Source organism: Halichoerus grypus, chromosome 4 (genome assembly GCF_964656455.1).
Source record: "Halichoerus grypus chromosome 4, mHalGry1.hap1.1, whole genome shotgun sequence".
NCBI lineage: Eukaryota > Metazoa > Chordata > Mammalia > Carnivora > Phocidae > Halichoerus > Halichoerus grypus.
Genome location: NC_135715.1, coordinates 103,744,247 through 103,761,043, shown reverse-complemented (window position 1 = coordinate 103,761,043; position 16,797 = coordinate 103,744,247). Strand labels below are relative to the sequence as shown.

Sequence of the window (16,797 nt, the reverse complement as noted above, 5' to 3'; positions counted from 1 at the left end):
CAGCACAAAGCCTCACATGAGGCTCAATCTCAAGACGCTGAGAACACGACCTGGGTCGAAATCAAGAGTCTGGCGCTTAACCAACTCAGTAAATGATTATTTTAAAAGACATTTTAAAAATAATGGGGGACTTTTATGTAACGCAATGCTTCACTAAACAGATCAAAAAGAAGTTGACCCACGCAGTTGTGTGGTCTTCTGTCTGAGAACCTGACTTCATAATTGAATTGCCTGTCCTGTGGTCAGCTGGGTGCGGTTCTTCATGTTCCCAGCACAAGGAGTGAGGCCATGAAAAGAGCCGCTGTTACTGCAACTGATCTGCTGACAGTTTTCCACAAGTCTTGATTTTAGTTTGATACGCAGCCCATTTTGAAGGTAGAGCTAGAAGGGAAGGAAGTCTACATAGCACTACCTCTGGATTTTCAGATGCACAGGGTAGATTCTTGGCTGTCACGTGGATATGTAAAATCCTGCCACACTGGCCATAGCAGATTAGACCAAGAATTGAAAGGATGAAAATTAAACTTACTTGAGTTGAAGTGGAGTCAGGCAGATGCCATCAGATGGTGCCAGTGTAGCTTCCAAAGATAATAGAGTTTGGGGAGGAGGCAAGTCACTTTGTAGCTTTTCCTGCTTCAGCTCTTTATATTGCATCCTTGGCAGGCAGTTAAATTTCTTAACATCAGACATAACTATTAACTATAAATGGCCCCCAAATATTTAGAGTCACCTTGAGTATTTTGGATGACTTAATCTTCATGATTAACTGCTGCCCCGACACTTCAGTATTGGTAATTGAGAATTTTCTTTTACTGACTCAAAAAAGCAACATGCAACTTTCGAAAACCAACAACCTTTTAAATTTTGATAGAGACGGTTCCTAACTCACAATGATTTGACTTAACGATTTTTTTTTTGCAACTTAACGAAGGTGGGAAAGCCATATGCATTCTGTAGAAACTGTACTTGGATTTTTGAAACTGGATCTTTTCCTGGGCTAGATATGCATACGATGCTCTATGGTGATGCTGGGCAGTAAGCCGCAGCCCCCAGTCATCCACACAATCATGAGGGCAAAGGACTGATCACTTATAACCATTCTCTACCATATAGCCATTGTGTTTTTTTATTCTCAGTACAGTATTCAATAAATTACATGAGGTATTCAGCACTTTATTATAAAATAGGCTTTGTGTTGGATGATTCTGCCCAACTGTAGGCAAATGTAAGTGTTCTGAGCACAGTTAAGGTAGGCAAGGCTAAAATGTGATGGTAGTAGGTTAAGTGTATTAAATGCACTTTCGACAGAATATTTTCAGTTTACAATGGGCTTATCAGGATGTAGCCCAACACAGTATTTTATGCTTCTCTAAGTAGTAAGCATCTCTGTTCTTTGAAAATTAAGTGTACTAAATAATATTTATTAATGGCTCACTAGTGGAATATCTCACCACTAGAACAAAGCCACAAGAAAATTAAGAAAATATAAAAATAAAGCAGTAGATCGAAAAAAAACCTACTAAAAATCAAAAAAAGAAAAGAAAAACAAACATTTCAAACTTGGGAGGTCAATATTCTTCACTTCAAACCCAAGAAAGTTTCCTCTTGAATATGCTATGTCTGAATCCTAATCACCATTCTCTGTAAAAGTAAAATCACCTAAAATCAATATTCTGGCCTTTCCTAGGCTTTTGCTATCTTCAAAACCAGCATTTGATCTATTTACTCTAAGTGTACTGAAGGGCAATAACTATAATTCAAAATCACCTTACTACCCCTTCTGTCCTTAATCTGGTTCCAATCTGTCTAACTAATGTAATGCATGCCAAACATTTTTTCTCTTCCCAAACCAATATTATCACCAACTGTTGCTGATTTATTTAGAGGCTGTGAGTCTGGGCTATTAACTCTGGCAGGAAAATTCAATGCGGATGAGAAAAAACCCTTTCCTGGGAGTGGGGAGAATAAAAGAAAGGTTAAAATAAAAGAAGTAAGACCCGATGCACCTAATCTGTTGCATATGATGCATTGCTAATCTGTTCTCTGTTGTTTTATGGACCCTTCATGGAAACAGCAAAAGGACAAAGATCAGATACTGTTTATAGAGCCCATGGAGAATACTCGCTTCCTTGGCAATCTATTACTAATAGTCAGTGCTTTTGTTACCTTATCTGTGAGCCCTCAGAACCTCCCAATACTAGGCAATTTCTGGCTTATACAGGACAAAGAGACAGTGTCTAACTTATGAGTGGTTGTATACTTAAAGTTTATATGTTATGATTAACTCAATTTGAATTTCCAAATAACTACCATATGTTTCCACAGAAATAAAATGTTCCTGGGGTACATTATAGAAATCCACCTAACCCAATTCTCAGCTTATTTAACAGTCTCTATTAGCAGGATCTATTTGGGAAAACAGAACAGGTCTCAGCAAACCATAGCCTGTGAGTCCAATTTAGACTGTTGCCTGTTTGTAAATAGTTTTACTGGACTTCAGCCATGCCCCTGTGTTTACATATCACCTACAGTTGTTTTCCAGTTGAACGGCAAAACTGAGTAGTGATGACAGAAACCCTATGGTCTGCGAAACCATAAATATCTACTATTGGGGGCTTTACGGGAAAAGTTTGCTGACTCTTAGTTTAGAACCATCCTGGAGAATGGGTTTAGCTGAATTAAGAAAAGTCGTATCAAGGGAGAGAGCTTTTCCATCCAGCCTTCTGCTGCTACTTCACCCCATCATCAGCATGCATGTTCTGCTATAGGTTACTGGGCACTGGGAGGATGCAGTAGAAGGAGATTAGTAACAACAGAGAAGGGAGGGTTCCTAAGCAGTAGTACAAAGTGTAGAACTAAGGAGAGGGAGTGAAGAGAGAACACCTGGGTATCAGAAGGGAACAGAGTACCTTTAGCTATCCAAGAAAGCTGCTTTTCTTACAAAAGGTCAAATAAAGGCCCTCTTGCTAGCTCTCTTTTCTCTAGTTATCTGTGCTAGAAAATTTTGGATTTTGTCTGCTAACTGGCTGTCTTTTTAATCCATAAAGGAATCTTATTTTTTCAACTAGGCAACAATCTCTTTCTGTGCAGATACGAGGCCTTTTATACCTTCCAGGATGTCTGGCACAGTCTAGGCACATGCTGAGTAAAATAATCAAAGGTGACTGCTGGATTAGGTACAGAGGCTGTATGCATGCAGGGGTACTCAGAGATAAGAAAACACAAGACTTAATTTGGTCAGGTGAGTGTTTGTGAAAATTCTGAAAATTTACTGACTGAAGAACCATTATTTTTACCAATAGTCTTGACATTTTCCTGAATTTTGAGAAGTTGCAACTGGAAACAACGCATGTTTATTAAATATTTTTGTTTTTTATTTATTTTTGGAAATTACATTGCCAAAAGGCTGAAGTTTTATCTTTTTTTTTTTTTTTTTAGCTTTCAATATTGGTTCTCCCTTGCATAATTGCTATGCCATCACTCATGATGTTCCCAGGAATTACCTGCTAAAGAAAAGATACTCTGGCAACCATCTGGTGGGTATGAAAGAAAGCCAGTAAAAGAGCCAGGCAGTAGACAAAGTCCAAAATTATATAGCATAGACAATTAGAAAAAGTAGACAAAATTCAAAATCCAAAACTTCATAGCTAGATAACTACAGAAGAGAGAGCCAGAAATCATGTTCACTTCCCGATTCCTAATGGCTCTTAAGAATGTCAAAGAAATACCAATAAGAGATTGCAATTTTAGCATCATACTAATTGTGCATTCAGCTAACATGCCATAAATTGCCCTTAAAAGGAAATTAGAATGCTGATTAATGCAACTTTAACATAGAGCTAAGTATAATAATGGCATAATATTACCGACAGTAACTTTATTAAGACATTATCTAATTTAATTTTTATAATCACTATGTGTCAAGTTATTAGCCCTGTTGGAAACTAAGTTTATGGATGATTATGTAACTTGACCAAGGTTACACAGCTAGATAGCAAGGAAGCCCAGACTGGAATTCCAGTCTGCCTGACATCAGATCTCACATCTACTATCTTGCACTTTCCTTCCATGGATAGTTATGTATTCACATATGCATAAACTAGAGTTCCTAGTCATTATACTAGATTCTGGGAAATTAGGAGTAGGTACAACAACTATGAATTTATAATTTGGTTTTCATGGAGTTCATTATCTGGTCTTGTCACATCATTAATTAAAGAGTAGTTATTAAGTAACTAATCACACAAATTCATAAATGAAATCTGTGGAAAGTGCTACAATATCCAGGGGTGTCACAGGGAGATCTTAGCAGTGTGGGGACAGAGAAGTTTCCTTTCCTGAGGAGGGTATCCCAGGAAGAAGGGAGAGATCTGCAGAGGGCCTGAGGTTGAAGAGAGCAACGTCTGTTCTAGGAACTGAACAAAGACCAGTGTGGCTTGGAGCATGGAGTCTGAGGGAGGAATGGGCTTTCCAGGCCTGAAAAGGAATACAGATATACTGGTCTTTCTCAACCATGTTAAGGATCGTGCCTTTGTCCTAAGAGTAGAGGAAAATGACTGAAGTATTTTAGGCAAGGAAATGACATAGTTCTGTTCTTGTATTTAAAAGGGTGGGGAATGAATTGAAATGCTAATGTGAATTAGGGTGGTGGTGGTGGAGGTGAAGACAATGTGAGAATCCTCAAAAAGTAAATGTGTGAGAACCTGGAGCTGGGCCAGAGATGGAGGGGGAGAGATGTCCAGGATGATGCCTAAACTCTTAGCATGCCCTCATCTGCTCTCTACTTAACAACTATTTCCTCTACCCCACAGACCCTCCCAGTATTTCTCTGGGAAGCTTAGGGTGAATTGATGCATATGGTTTCTTGGATACACATGACCACCTAACTCCTTCTGTTGCTCACTAAACGTTTCTGGTGTAAGAGGATTTGGGAAGGTATGTTGGAGAAGGAAAACCAGTTGGGGCCCACTAGACAGTAGCCTCCTAATACCCTTTCTCCAAGAAAGAGATACACTCGCTGCTAACATATATTCCATTACTATGTTTTCTTGATTCATGTTTTAGAGTGAGACTAAAAGAAAGATTTTGTTTTTGTTTGTTTATCTCAGCAAAATAACAGGAAAATTAGCAGTGTCCTGATTAACATTTAAATGTTTTATGTGAAATTTCAGGAGTATTCTCCATGAAATTCAATATAATTAAGCATTAGCGTAAGAGGACAACCAAAGCCTGTTGCTACTGGAAACTAGTTACTGTATTTGTTCTTCAGCTTTTCTCTTTCTAATTTTTAGTAGAGAAGCCCTTAAGGGTAAAATAAATTCAATTAAAAAATTAGCAATTTTTTCAAATTAATTTTGGAAAATAACATGTTATCTTTATCTAATTGATTGGACCCATGCACGTTTAAGACTATGATGTCAAGTCTTGTAGACCCATGTTCCACTCATAAAGAAGAAGTAGTGAAAAATGCCAATAACTTGTAAATGCCTAATTGTAAAGCAAACCCCCCAATATCAATAAGGGAAAGACATTGCAAGAGCACTGTGAACCTTTGCCTCCATGGTATCTTGAAAATTCATCTGATAAAAAAATGTCACCGTGGATTATCTACTTTTCAAAATGCCAGGATACTTTTCACAAAAAGGCCCCTGAAATAATCTGGAAACATAAAAGGCCACATCTGTAAAACTTGACAGCTTTTACTTAAAATGATTAATGCTGTTTAGTTATTATGCTATAAAGAAATGCATGTGTAAGACTAGAAATCAAAATTAATTTCATTCTCTAACAATTCTGACACTGTTGCTTGAAAACATCTTTTACCACTTCTAGCTTTACACATTTCAAAGTCAGACCTTACTTAAAACGATGCACTATAATTGTCTCATATTTATTGATCTATGATAAGTCCGCAGTAAATATTTAATGATGGAGAAAGGTAGAGGAGAAGGGAAGAGAGATGGCGGGAGGAAGTACAAAGGGAGTAAAGAAGAGAAGTAGGTAGAAGGGAAGGAGACGTGGAGGAGGGAGAGGGTAGCGAAGAGAAAGTAAAGAGGGAGGAGAGTAGAATCCGTGGAAGGAAGAGGAGAAAGACATCACTGGAAAAGTATCAGTCAGAGGTTAGATTAACTAATCACAGTAAGACTATACTGAGGTTCCACTCCTTGGTATCAAAAGTAGGAAACCACAATAATGAGGTACTTCTAATATTAACAGTAATAAATCAAAACAAATCAATCAAATCCTGAATGCATTGGGTGGTTGATACGGGCCAATGCTCTGGGGCAAGATCAATAAGGAAGTCCACAATGCTCAGCAGATGTCACGGAGAGTCTTGAGCATGGCCATCAGCTGGGCTTGCCAGACCTTCCCTGGCCAGGTTGTTCTAGCTGTCTCGTGCCTGCTCTTTAAATCAGGGACTTTAGCAGGAGAACATGCAAATCCTCAAAAAGTACACCCAGCTTTCACTTAGAAATGACAAATAACTTACTAACCATTAAAGGAAGGAAAGATGACTTAATCAAATAGAAATAAAACCATTAAATGTGTGGATAACTGTATTTTCCAGGAAAGAATCAACAAGCGTAAGTGTTCTAGCATTGACCTACAGACAGATTTTATGCACTTATTATTTTCACACTTAAATATTTATCATAAAACACGTCTAACCATGACATCTGTGTGTATGGAAGTGCTCCCTATTTTATATTAGAAAGTCTTGTGTTTACAGAGAAGAAGGACACATATAGACATACAAGTTAACAGAATGACAAACAGCCTTTTAAACTATTTTTTTAAGCTATTATTTTCTAACTGCATGTATCAAAGGGGTGTGCATTCTTCTGACATTCTCATATTGATTTGTGTTGGTTTAGTTGCTATTTTGTTTTGTTTTTTTTTTTAAGATTTTATTTATTTATTTGACAGAGAGAGACACAGTGAGAGAGGGAACACAAGCAGGGAGAGTGGGAGAGGGAGAAGCAGGCTTCCCGCAGGGCAGGGAGCCCGATGCAGGGCTCGATCCCAGGACCCTGGGATCATGACCTGAGCTGAAGGCCGACGCTTAACAACTGAGCCACCCAGGCGCCCCTAGTTGCTATTTTGTGAGGACTCAGTCATTTTTACTTGTGTATATCCAGTTTTGTCCACTATTTCGTTTTCAAAGAAAATTCATTCCAATGTCTCCTATTTGTTTTTATATCTCTGAGCAGCTCTGCATTTGGTGGACCTGAAATCAATGCCTTGGACTAACTGACAATTTTTCTTACTCAGGAGGGCAATATGAGAGAATTAGCAGGCATGATTTTGAGTGGATTTCATGGTTTTAGAAAAAAATAGAGGCACTGTCCCCTTTGTCAATGATTCAGTCCCACTTTCGGAAATCTAAGTGGCTTTGTAAAATCTGCCCTGAAGCTTCTTTAGTGCAGTTTACACTGAGCATCAATTACATGCCAGGCAAAGATAAAGGCATGCTTATACATTGTTACAATGTTGTTTGCTTTTTATGCATTCTTTATTTATGCACACTTTTCCTTCCTGAGGGAGCCCTAATTTTCCTTTGGGTATCTATTCCTCTCCACTATGAATATGTGTCTCTAGAGAAGTTAAATCCCTCAGTACTGCCAGAGGTAGGCTTGAAGAGTATAAAGGTTATACTTGGATTGGATTGGATTGATTGGATCAAGAATGCAAATTTATTCATATCAGTTCTTGATATTTCCCCTATTAACAAGATTGGCTCCAGAATGGGCTTGTGACCCAATCTAAGTCAATGGTGCATGAGGGAAGATTTCCAAAGGCTTCTAGGAAAAAATGTTCCCTCACACTTAAGAGAATCACCGGGAAGATATATCTCCTCTCCTTTGAATATCATGGCAACATATGGATGTTAAGTCTGGCATTGTGTAGCCACAGAGAAACCAGAAAATGAAGGAAGTACAGAAGAGTCCAAACAGAAAAAAAAAATGAAGCAGATGCTAAGTATTGACTTCTGGGTAGTAGGATAATTTGAGTAGAGTTTTAAATTGCTTGCATCAAAATCATCCCTCCAAATCTGTTTATGCCATCTCATTTCTTCCTATCAAATAGAAGAAATAGATATTATTCCCATATTACAGATATTAAACTTAGCTAACATGTATTGAGTACCAGACAATGCGCTAAATGGTTTCTTTTTTTCAGATTATATCATTTAGTTCTCAATTGTCTGCTGTTGTGTCTTGTAATTTTAAAGATCATGAAACTGATGTAGGATACATAGTTCCTCACAGTCAGGCAACTAATACATGAAGAAGTGCAGGTCTGGCAAACCCCATCAACCAGGTTTCCTTCTGCAATATCATTTTGTTGAGTACAAGTATTTTTAACCTGCTTTCACTGCTGTCCTTGCTCTTTTCTATGGGAAGCAAAATAGGGAAATGAAAAAAAAAGTTGTAGATGAAAAGTAAACTAAAGTAGAAGTCAACTGTTTGCTTTCACTTCAGTTTGAAGCTTCCTCCTCCCTGCCCCAGACAGGGACCTTCTGTCTGGGACCAGCTGTTTTAAAAAAAGAAGAGGTGGGGAATGGTGCCGAATTCAGAGATGATTTCTTATTTAGCTGTAGCTGCCTTTGCATAGACTACTTACTATAGCAACAATATCTTGAATAGACACACTACATAATGCCAACACCTATGGCAAAGCCACAGGCTGGATAAGAAATAAAACCACTGAATTTGAGTAAATCTGTCATATCTTATCACGGAAACTGAACAACCAGTTGAATGCAGTTAACTATGAAATGGAGTTTGCTGACCTCTATTCACAAGGAAGAGGCACGTATTGATCAAGCTGATTCGTGTCTGATGCTTTCTTCCTCCCGAGAGAAAGCTCCTTGGAAACCAGTCATTAAAATGGAGCTTTGATTTTGCTCTGACTCCCATTTTAATTTGTCTTCTTGGTCCTTTCTTTTAACTAGTCCCCTCCTGTTTTTAGACTCTTGTTTTGATTAGTAATTCCCTTGGTTTATACAAACCAGATATTTCTTTAACTTTTATTTTTCTATAGGAATATGCATCCCCCCCCAAAAAACTGTCCATTGTTAACAACGGGAGAAGTACTATGTAAGAATCACTATGAGAAAGTAGCAATCCCTCCACAAAGTATGTTGGTTGGTAAACACGTCATTTATATCCCTTTCCACTATAACCATTTTGAGGATAGGAACAATAGAGGCTTTCTGTTGTTGTTGTTATTTCACAAAGTGTATAATAAAATTCAAAGCAATGAATGAATGGGTTTCAAAATATTTAGTAATTTCTCATTGAATGAAATAAACAGGATGAATTTCATTAATTATTGGCTGACTACATTTTTCTCCTTAAGAATATTAATTCAAGGATTGTAGATACAACAATGGATAGGTAACTCATTAGGGAAAAGATATATCACTAGTTTATTTTTTTATCCACTGATTGAACAAACATTTATTGAGTGCCCACTCTGTGTCCAACTACACAAAGCTCCAGGGCTGTACATGTTAAAGGGGTTGATCTCTGCCTTAGGGTATTTAGGATACAGAGAAGTAATTAAAAATTGCAATATAGCATGATAAGTGAAAGGAAAATAGCACTATGTATCAACTTCAAAGGTAACCACTCACTTTTACCTCTGAAACCTATTATATCCCCAAGAGTTTTGACAACAGGGGAAGAGATAACCTAAGTCTCAAATGATGGTATCTCTTGTGGCCACTTATTGCTGTGAGCCTCAGAAAGTGCTGTATTTCCCTAATTAAAATTCACTTTCAAAATGATTGTGACCTAGGGAAAATATGAAAATAAATGAAAGGTATTACTGCTGACAATAATGTGGCATTTTGCTTCGCAAGAACCAGAACATTTATTCTTGTCAAATAAAATCTCATTCATCTTCCTAAATTTTCTCCTATAAAATGATGAATATGTGCCTGTTAAGCTGATGGAATTAATATCTTTCCAAATTACCAATTCGCTAAAGTTTGTCTCCTGTTTGGCTTGGCGACAAATTTGTCATCAAGTTTCCCATCAAATTCACTCACATAAGCAAGAGGCTACACACTCACCTACTTGCTACTACTTAATCAAAATAGTTTCCTTTCCTCCCTCCATAGATAATAAGTATCAAAGAAGAGATGAAAGTCCAGAGCTATGTGCAGCCAAAATTCTCAGCTTAATGCCACACACTACCTTCCAGGATAGTCAGTGAAGAGTAGATGCTTTAATTCATTCTTTTGGTTGAAAGTAAAAGAAGTTACTTATGATACCTCAGTGGGAAGTGGGAGAGCACTAAAAGGTTATTTTGTCAAGAAAAAAAGAGAAGGGAGGATTTCATAAGGATAAAAGAAGACACTTTGAACACCAAGCTTCTGGTGGGAGAAAGACACTAGGGTCCATGGAAGCCAGGTGAGTCTACTTGTTCCCTTGTTCATGGGCTAAATGGTGTTTCTCTCATGCCACCTCTGCCCCCATCCTCATACTTGTTTCAGTCTACTCTCTCTGTTAACTATGCTGATTTTATTTATTTATGTATTTATTTGTTATTCCATTTAATAGATCCTTTCTAATCCCATGGTTTCTGCCCACACATAGTTTTTCTCATACAAAATTTTTGATTGAACATGATCCATCACAGCCTTTTGACTTCTCTATCAACATATTTCTTGAGTTTCTACTAAATTATGTGTGTAAATATGTGTTGAGTGACTTGGGCCAGTGAGCCTGCCCAGGAGTCAGGAATGTGGAGCCAAACGGTAACAGATGTGATTGCGTGGGGGCTGCCCTTTCAACAGGAGCTTTGGAATGACTTTCCAGTACAAAAGCTGTGCAAGTGTCAGATGATATTTTTGATGTATTTATGATAGAGATAATAAAACATCCTTTCCCCCATGTCTTCCCATACCAATTAAAACTAGGCTTCTATACCTCAAAGACAACAGGAGAGGCTCTGTGTCAAGAAGAGATGTTCCAAGTCTAGATGACAGGATATCATTCTTGGGCATTTCTTATATCTTACCTAACTATATTATAACCATTTCTAAGGCTATGATTTAAAACTGTCTGATCAAAACTCAACTCAAGGTCAAAATATGCTTTTGTCTCAGCTTTAGTCAAACATTGGTCAGCTAACATTTATGAAATGAAGAACAGCAAAGTTAAGGGATGTCATCTCTAAAGTGACACAACATGGGCTTGAATCCCAATTCCACACTTTATTGGTGAATGAGTTTGGCAAAATTAATTGTTCTAAGATTTAGTTTCCTCATACATAAAATGGGTACAATAATAGTATCTACCTCATAGGAGTTTTTGAGTACTAAGTACAATAATCCATACAGTTAGAACAGAGCTAAAAAATAACTTCATTGGCTATGGTTATCATTACAGCCAGGGTCCCTGCTATGTGCTCTACTTCTATAATTGCACTTTAATCATCATAAGTTCTCTATTGGGAAAGTGTTATTGCTTGTTTTTGACAGAAAAGGTGGTAGATCTGGGACTGGAATTAAATTTTTCACAGGAATTTCCAGTCCAGTGATTTGCAACTTTATAAAAGCTTCTACTCAAAATCCAGATTAGGGTTTAAATTATGATCCCACACCAGAGAGGAAAGGGGAACTGAGTTTTGGAATGAGCAAATGACTTTTTAAAGTTTCAAAATTATACTCCTACAGTGGTATTAACACTTGACAACCATAATGTTCTACAACCTTAAAGCCCTGCTTAATTCAACATATGAGGAGTAATGGCAGTGCATAGGCAGGCACAATACAGAGTCTTTGAGTGCATAAAAAGCATCTGCTTCCCCATAATGTCTCAATGAATCATTATGACAAACAGAAATAAAGCCAATGCATCTCACTGTATAGCTGATGCTGCTTTTCTGCTCACAAGGCACAGAAGTTAATTATTATGAACAGATGTGCTTAGATTGGACAAGAATTTATACTCCATGAAATTCAGCATGGACTAAAACAACACAATATGGTTGGGGTATTTGTATTTCTTGGTAGTTGTTGAAAGAGATGCACAGCTCACCATCCCACAGGATTCATTTGAATGCCTTTGAGGGCTTAATTTTCCTATTGCCAACATCTTCACATACATTTCACTCCAAAAGAACCCACTTTGCACATTGCCACATTGCCTCACTCCTATGGTGCCCCATGATAGGTTGACTCAGCTACTGACATGACAGACTGATAAAGCCAGGATCATAGGAATCTTCATCTGGGGAAGTTAATTTTATTCTGTATCATGGTAAGGCTCTCTTACCCCTTCTGGAGTAGGTGATCAGATAAGAATATGTAGATTCATTAGCACAAACACAACACTTTTTTTTTTTTTTTAAGTAGGCTCCATGCCCTGTGTGGAGCCCAACATGGGGCTCGAACTCACGACCCTGGGATCAAAACCTGAGTTGAGATCAAGAGTTGGATGCTCAACTGACTGAGCTGTCCAGGGCCCCCCTTTTTTTTTTCACAACACTTCTATAATAGCTTGGAATGTATATGTATGATCTTTACATACAAAGCACAAGGCAGGTAAAAATCAATCATTATTTAATCAATGAATTAATTAATTCATCCAAAAGATACTTAGTATACTTAATATATAAAGAACCCATTCCACTCAATAGCAAAAAATTCAAACAATCTGATTTAAAAATGTGCAGAAGATCTGAATAGATATTTTTTTAAGAAGATATTCACATGGCCAACAGGTACCTGAAAAAGATGTTCAACATCACTTATCATCAGGGAAATGCAAATCAAAATGTCAACAAGGTACCACCTCACACCTATTAGACTGGCTAAAATCAACAACACAAGAACAACAGGTGATGGTGAGGTCATTGAGAAAAGGGAACTCTTATGCATGTGGTGGGAATGTAAATTGGTTCGGTCACTATGGAAAACAGTATGGAGGTCCTCAAAAAAACTACAAATAAGACCACATGATCCACCAATTCTACCTCTGGGTACTTATCTGAAGAAAATGAAAAAAAACTAACTCCAAAAGAGATATGCACCTCCAGGTTTATTACAGTATTATTTACAATAGCCAAGACATGGAAGCAACCTAAGTGTCTGTTGACGAATGAATATGTGATAAACACACACACACACGAATATTATTCACCCATAAAAAAAAATGAAATCTTGCCATTTACAACAACATGGATGAACCTTGAAGGCATTATGCTACGAAATAAGTGAAATAAATGAAATGCCAGAAAAAGACAAATACCATATGATCTCACTCATATGTGGACTTTAAAAACAAAACAAAGCAAAAACTAAACTCATAGATACACAGAATAGATTAGTGGTTGCCAGAGGCAGGGAGTCAGGGTGGGTAAAGGGAGTCAGAAGGTACAAACTTCCAGTTATAAAGTAAGTAAGTCATAACGATGTAGTATACAGCATTGCTACTATACTTAATAATATTATATCATAGATTTGAAAGTTGCTAAGAGAGTAAATCTTAAAAGTTCTCACCATACACAAAAATTAATTCTGTAATTTTGTATGATGATGGCTGTGAACTAGACTTATTATGGTGATCACAACATATATAAATATGGAATCATTATGTTGTACACCTGAAACTAGTATAATGTTGTATGTCAATTAAACCTCAATAAACAAAATAAAATAAACAAAAGATACTTATTTAAGATTTACCCTGATCAATGAATGAGTTAATCACCATTTAGTTCAAGGCTACTCAAAGATGGATAAGAAATTTTCCTGTTCTACACTGTGCACAATTTAGCCTTCAAGAGATACAATGCTAAGCTACAGTATATGTTAAGTGCTAACATGGAAAGAATAATTCTCATAAAATTAATAAAGAAGATAAGAATGAAAAATTCTATAATTTGAGGGTTAAATATAGACTGACTTCTTTGTGAAAACTTTATATAACTGACTTCATTTAATCTCATCGCTATTTTACGGCATAAGTATTATTGTCATTTTAAAGATGAGAAAATTAAGTCTTAAAGAAATTAAGTAATTTGTCTAAGTCACATGTAAGTTTATTTACTTTTTTATTATGTTCAGTTAGCCAACATATATTACATCATTAGTTTTTGATGTAGTGTTCAATGATTCATTAGTTGAATCATAACACCCAGCGCTCATCACAAGTCACATGTAAGTTTAAAGTCAGAGAGCCTTAAAAAAATAAAGTCAGAGAGCCTAGATTAGTGCATAAGTGCATTTTGCTGTACTGCTCTGGGAAGCTAGAGAAGGGGAGGAATAATTCTGTTTTGGAAGTTGGGAGGGCTTCATGGAAAAAATGCCATCTGATCTGGGCTTTCAGGATAAGTAGTATTTTATCAAACAAAGAAGGGAAAGAACATTCAAGGTAAAGGAATAGTTGTCACAAAGACAGGAGCAGAAAGGAATTAATGAATTTGCCTCAGTCTGGACACACTTCTTCTAGTTCAGCTATGTGAGCATTTTTTACATACATATAATAAAACTCATTCTTCTTTCATAGTCACTTTTGGTCTTTCTGCTCTTTAATACTTGGTATGTGCCCTCTGTCCTCAAATTAATAAGGCTTTATGAAGGACAAATTCTGCATATAATGTTATTTCCTTTTAAGAAAAAAAGATTTTATTTATTTAAGGTAGAGAGAGAGCACTAGTGAGGCGGGGCAGAAGGAGAGGGAGAAGCAGGCTCTCCACTAAGCGGGGAACCTGACATGGGGCTCATGCGGCTCGATCCCAGGATGCTGGGATAATGACCTGAGCTGAAGGCAGACACTTAACCAACTGAGCCACCCAGGTGCCCCATGTTATTTCCTTAATCAAAGACTGATAAATCTTACTGAAGTTGTATGGTTTCAAAATAGTTATACTTTCTAATGAACCTGAAAGATTCTCTTTAGAGAAAAAGGAAACATTTTTTTCTTGGTGTAAGTATGGTACAGTAGCCTAAAAATGTTTGACAGTGTTGTGTTATGTAACAGAATATATCGATATATATATAGAAAAAATATAATATTGGACTCTATGAACTGGGCCACAGTGTGTTATAATAATAATATATTCACACTTGTGTAAGACCTTATGCTAAATATGGGTACTATGACAAGAAATGAAACAAACAAAAAAAAGTCTATATGGGAGTATCTATCACTTAGGAATAGTATTCAGCTGCTAATAACAAATCCAACTCTAGTACTTTTTTTTTTTTTTTTTAAAGATTTTTTATTTATTTGTTTGACAGAGAGAAACACAGAGAGAGAGGGAACACAAGCAGGGGGAGTGGGAGAGGGAGAAGCAGGCTTCCTGCAGAGCAGGGAGCCCGATGCGGGGCTCGATCCCAGGACCCTGAGGTCATGACCTGAGCCAAAGGCAGACGCTTAACGACTGAGCCACCCAGGCGCCCCAACTCTAGTACTTTAAATACGTTAAATTCTGTTCCAATTTTATTCTCTTGTAAAACAAACCCAGTGATGAGTGGTCCAAGGCTGACAGAACAGCTCCCCGAGGATCTTCCGGTCTTTCTGCTCTTTACTCCTTGGTATGTGCCCTCTGTCCTCTGGGCCACAAGATGGCAGCTAGAGTGCCAAAGGTCTCATCCACCAGCCAGGTAAGAGCAAGCCAAGGGGACAGCCAAGTCAGCCCCACTTAAAGATATTTCCTAGAAGCCCTAGGCAATAATTTCAAATTGTAACTCACTTGCTACCTCTAGCTTCAAGGAAGCCTGAGAAACAATTATTATTATTATTATCATTATTATTATTATTAGTTTTAAGCCTGAGTACTTCTAAAAAGCCAAGTTTCTGTTATTAAGAAAAAAGATGAAAATGACAATGGTTCAGGCAACTAGAAGTCTCCACCATAGTATCTGATATGAGAAATCCAAACTGTTAAACAAGTTGAGAAAAGAGCAACAACAGCAATGCTGGATCTTTGCAGTGCTTCACACTCTGTCAGGTGCTTCTGCAGGCCACACAGTATTGAACATGAAGTGATTAAACAGCAACAACCCAGATTAAAGGGGCTTGGGTGTGCAGAGCTTGAGACACAGAAATCCCTGTGGGATTCCCAATAAGAAGTAACTCTTTCTGCCAAAAGCATTCTAAACCGCTCCTTTGTGGCCATGGCAGGCAAAGTGACAGGCGAACACAGACACATCATCTTCAGGTAAGAGTTATAGCTGTAGGTAGCGTCACGCAACCACGCTCACTAAGGTGCAGAGAAGGGAGTCAGCAGCCTACAGAGCACACTAAAGGCAAGAAAAACTGTCCACAGAAACAAATAGATAAACATCCATTCTCTAAGCTTTGAACAAGTGCACTGTGAACAAGTGCTCTGGATAAGAGAAAAGTAAGACTAGCACCTCTTTGTAGATAGTGGTAAGAACCTTGAAGCCCAGGTGGACATCGTGGTAAAGATAACATGCAATAAGCCTGGGAGACATGAGTACTCCCAAGAGAAGAAGAGTATAGAACAGAAGAAACATGCGGCACAGTTTTACCAGAACCTTCGTGAGGAGGAGCTGGTTTTCAGGACCCATTATATGTCCTTCATGGAAATATACACATGAAGTTTAGTCAATTTAACAAAGATCAATCGATTGATTGATTTGGTCTTCAAAAAGCCCCAACTTCAATAACACTCTATGATTTTTCACAGAATTATAGAGTATAAAAAGATACTTGTAGGAAGTATTGGGCTAGAATAGAGTAAGATTATAAGGTGAGAAACAATAAGACAGGCAACTTGCATTATAAAATTCTGCTTAATGGGTCTTATTTC

General features: G+C 37.4%; 1 protein-coding gene across 1 annotated transcript in view; it reads right to left on the bottom strand.

The window, feature by feature from the left end:
• The window catches only part of THSD7B (thrombospondin type 1 domain containing 7B), a 568,319-nt gene that overhangs the window by 271,095 nt on the left and 280,427 nt on the right, over nucleotides 1-16,797 (bottom strand). The window lies entirely within an intron of this gene.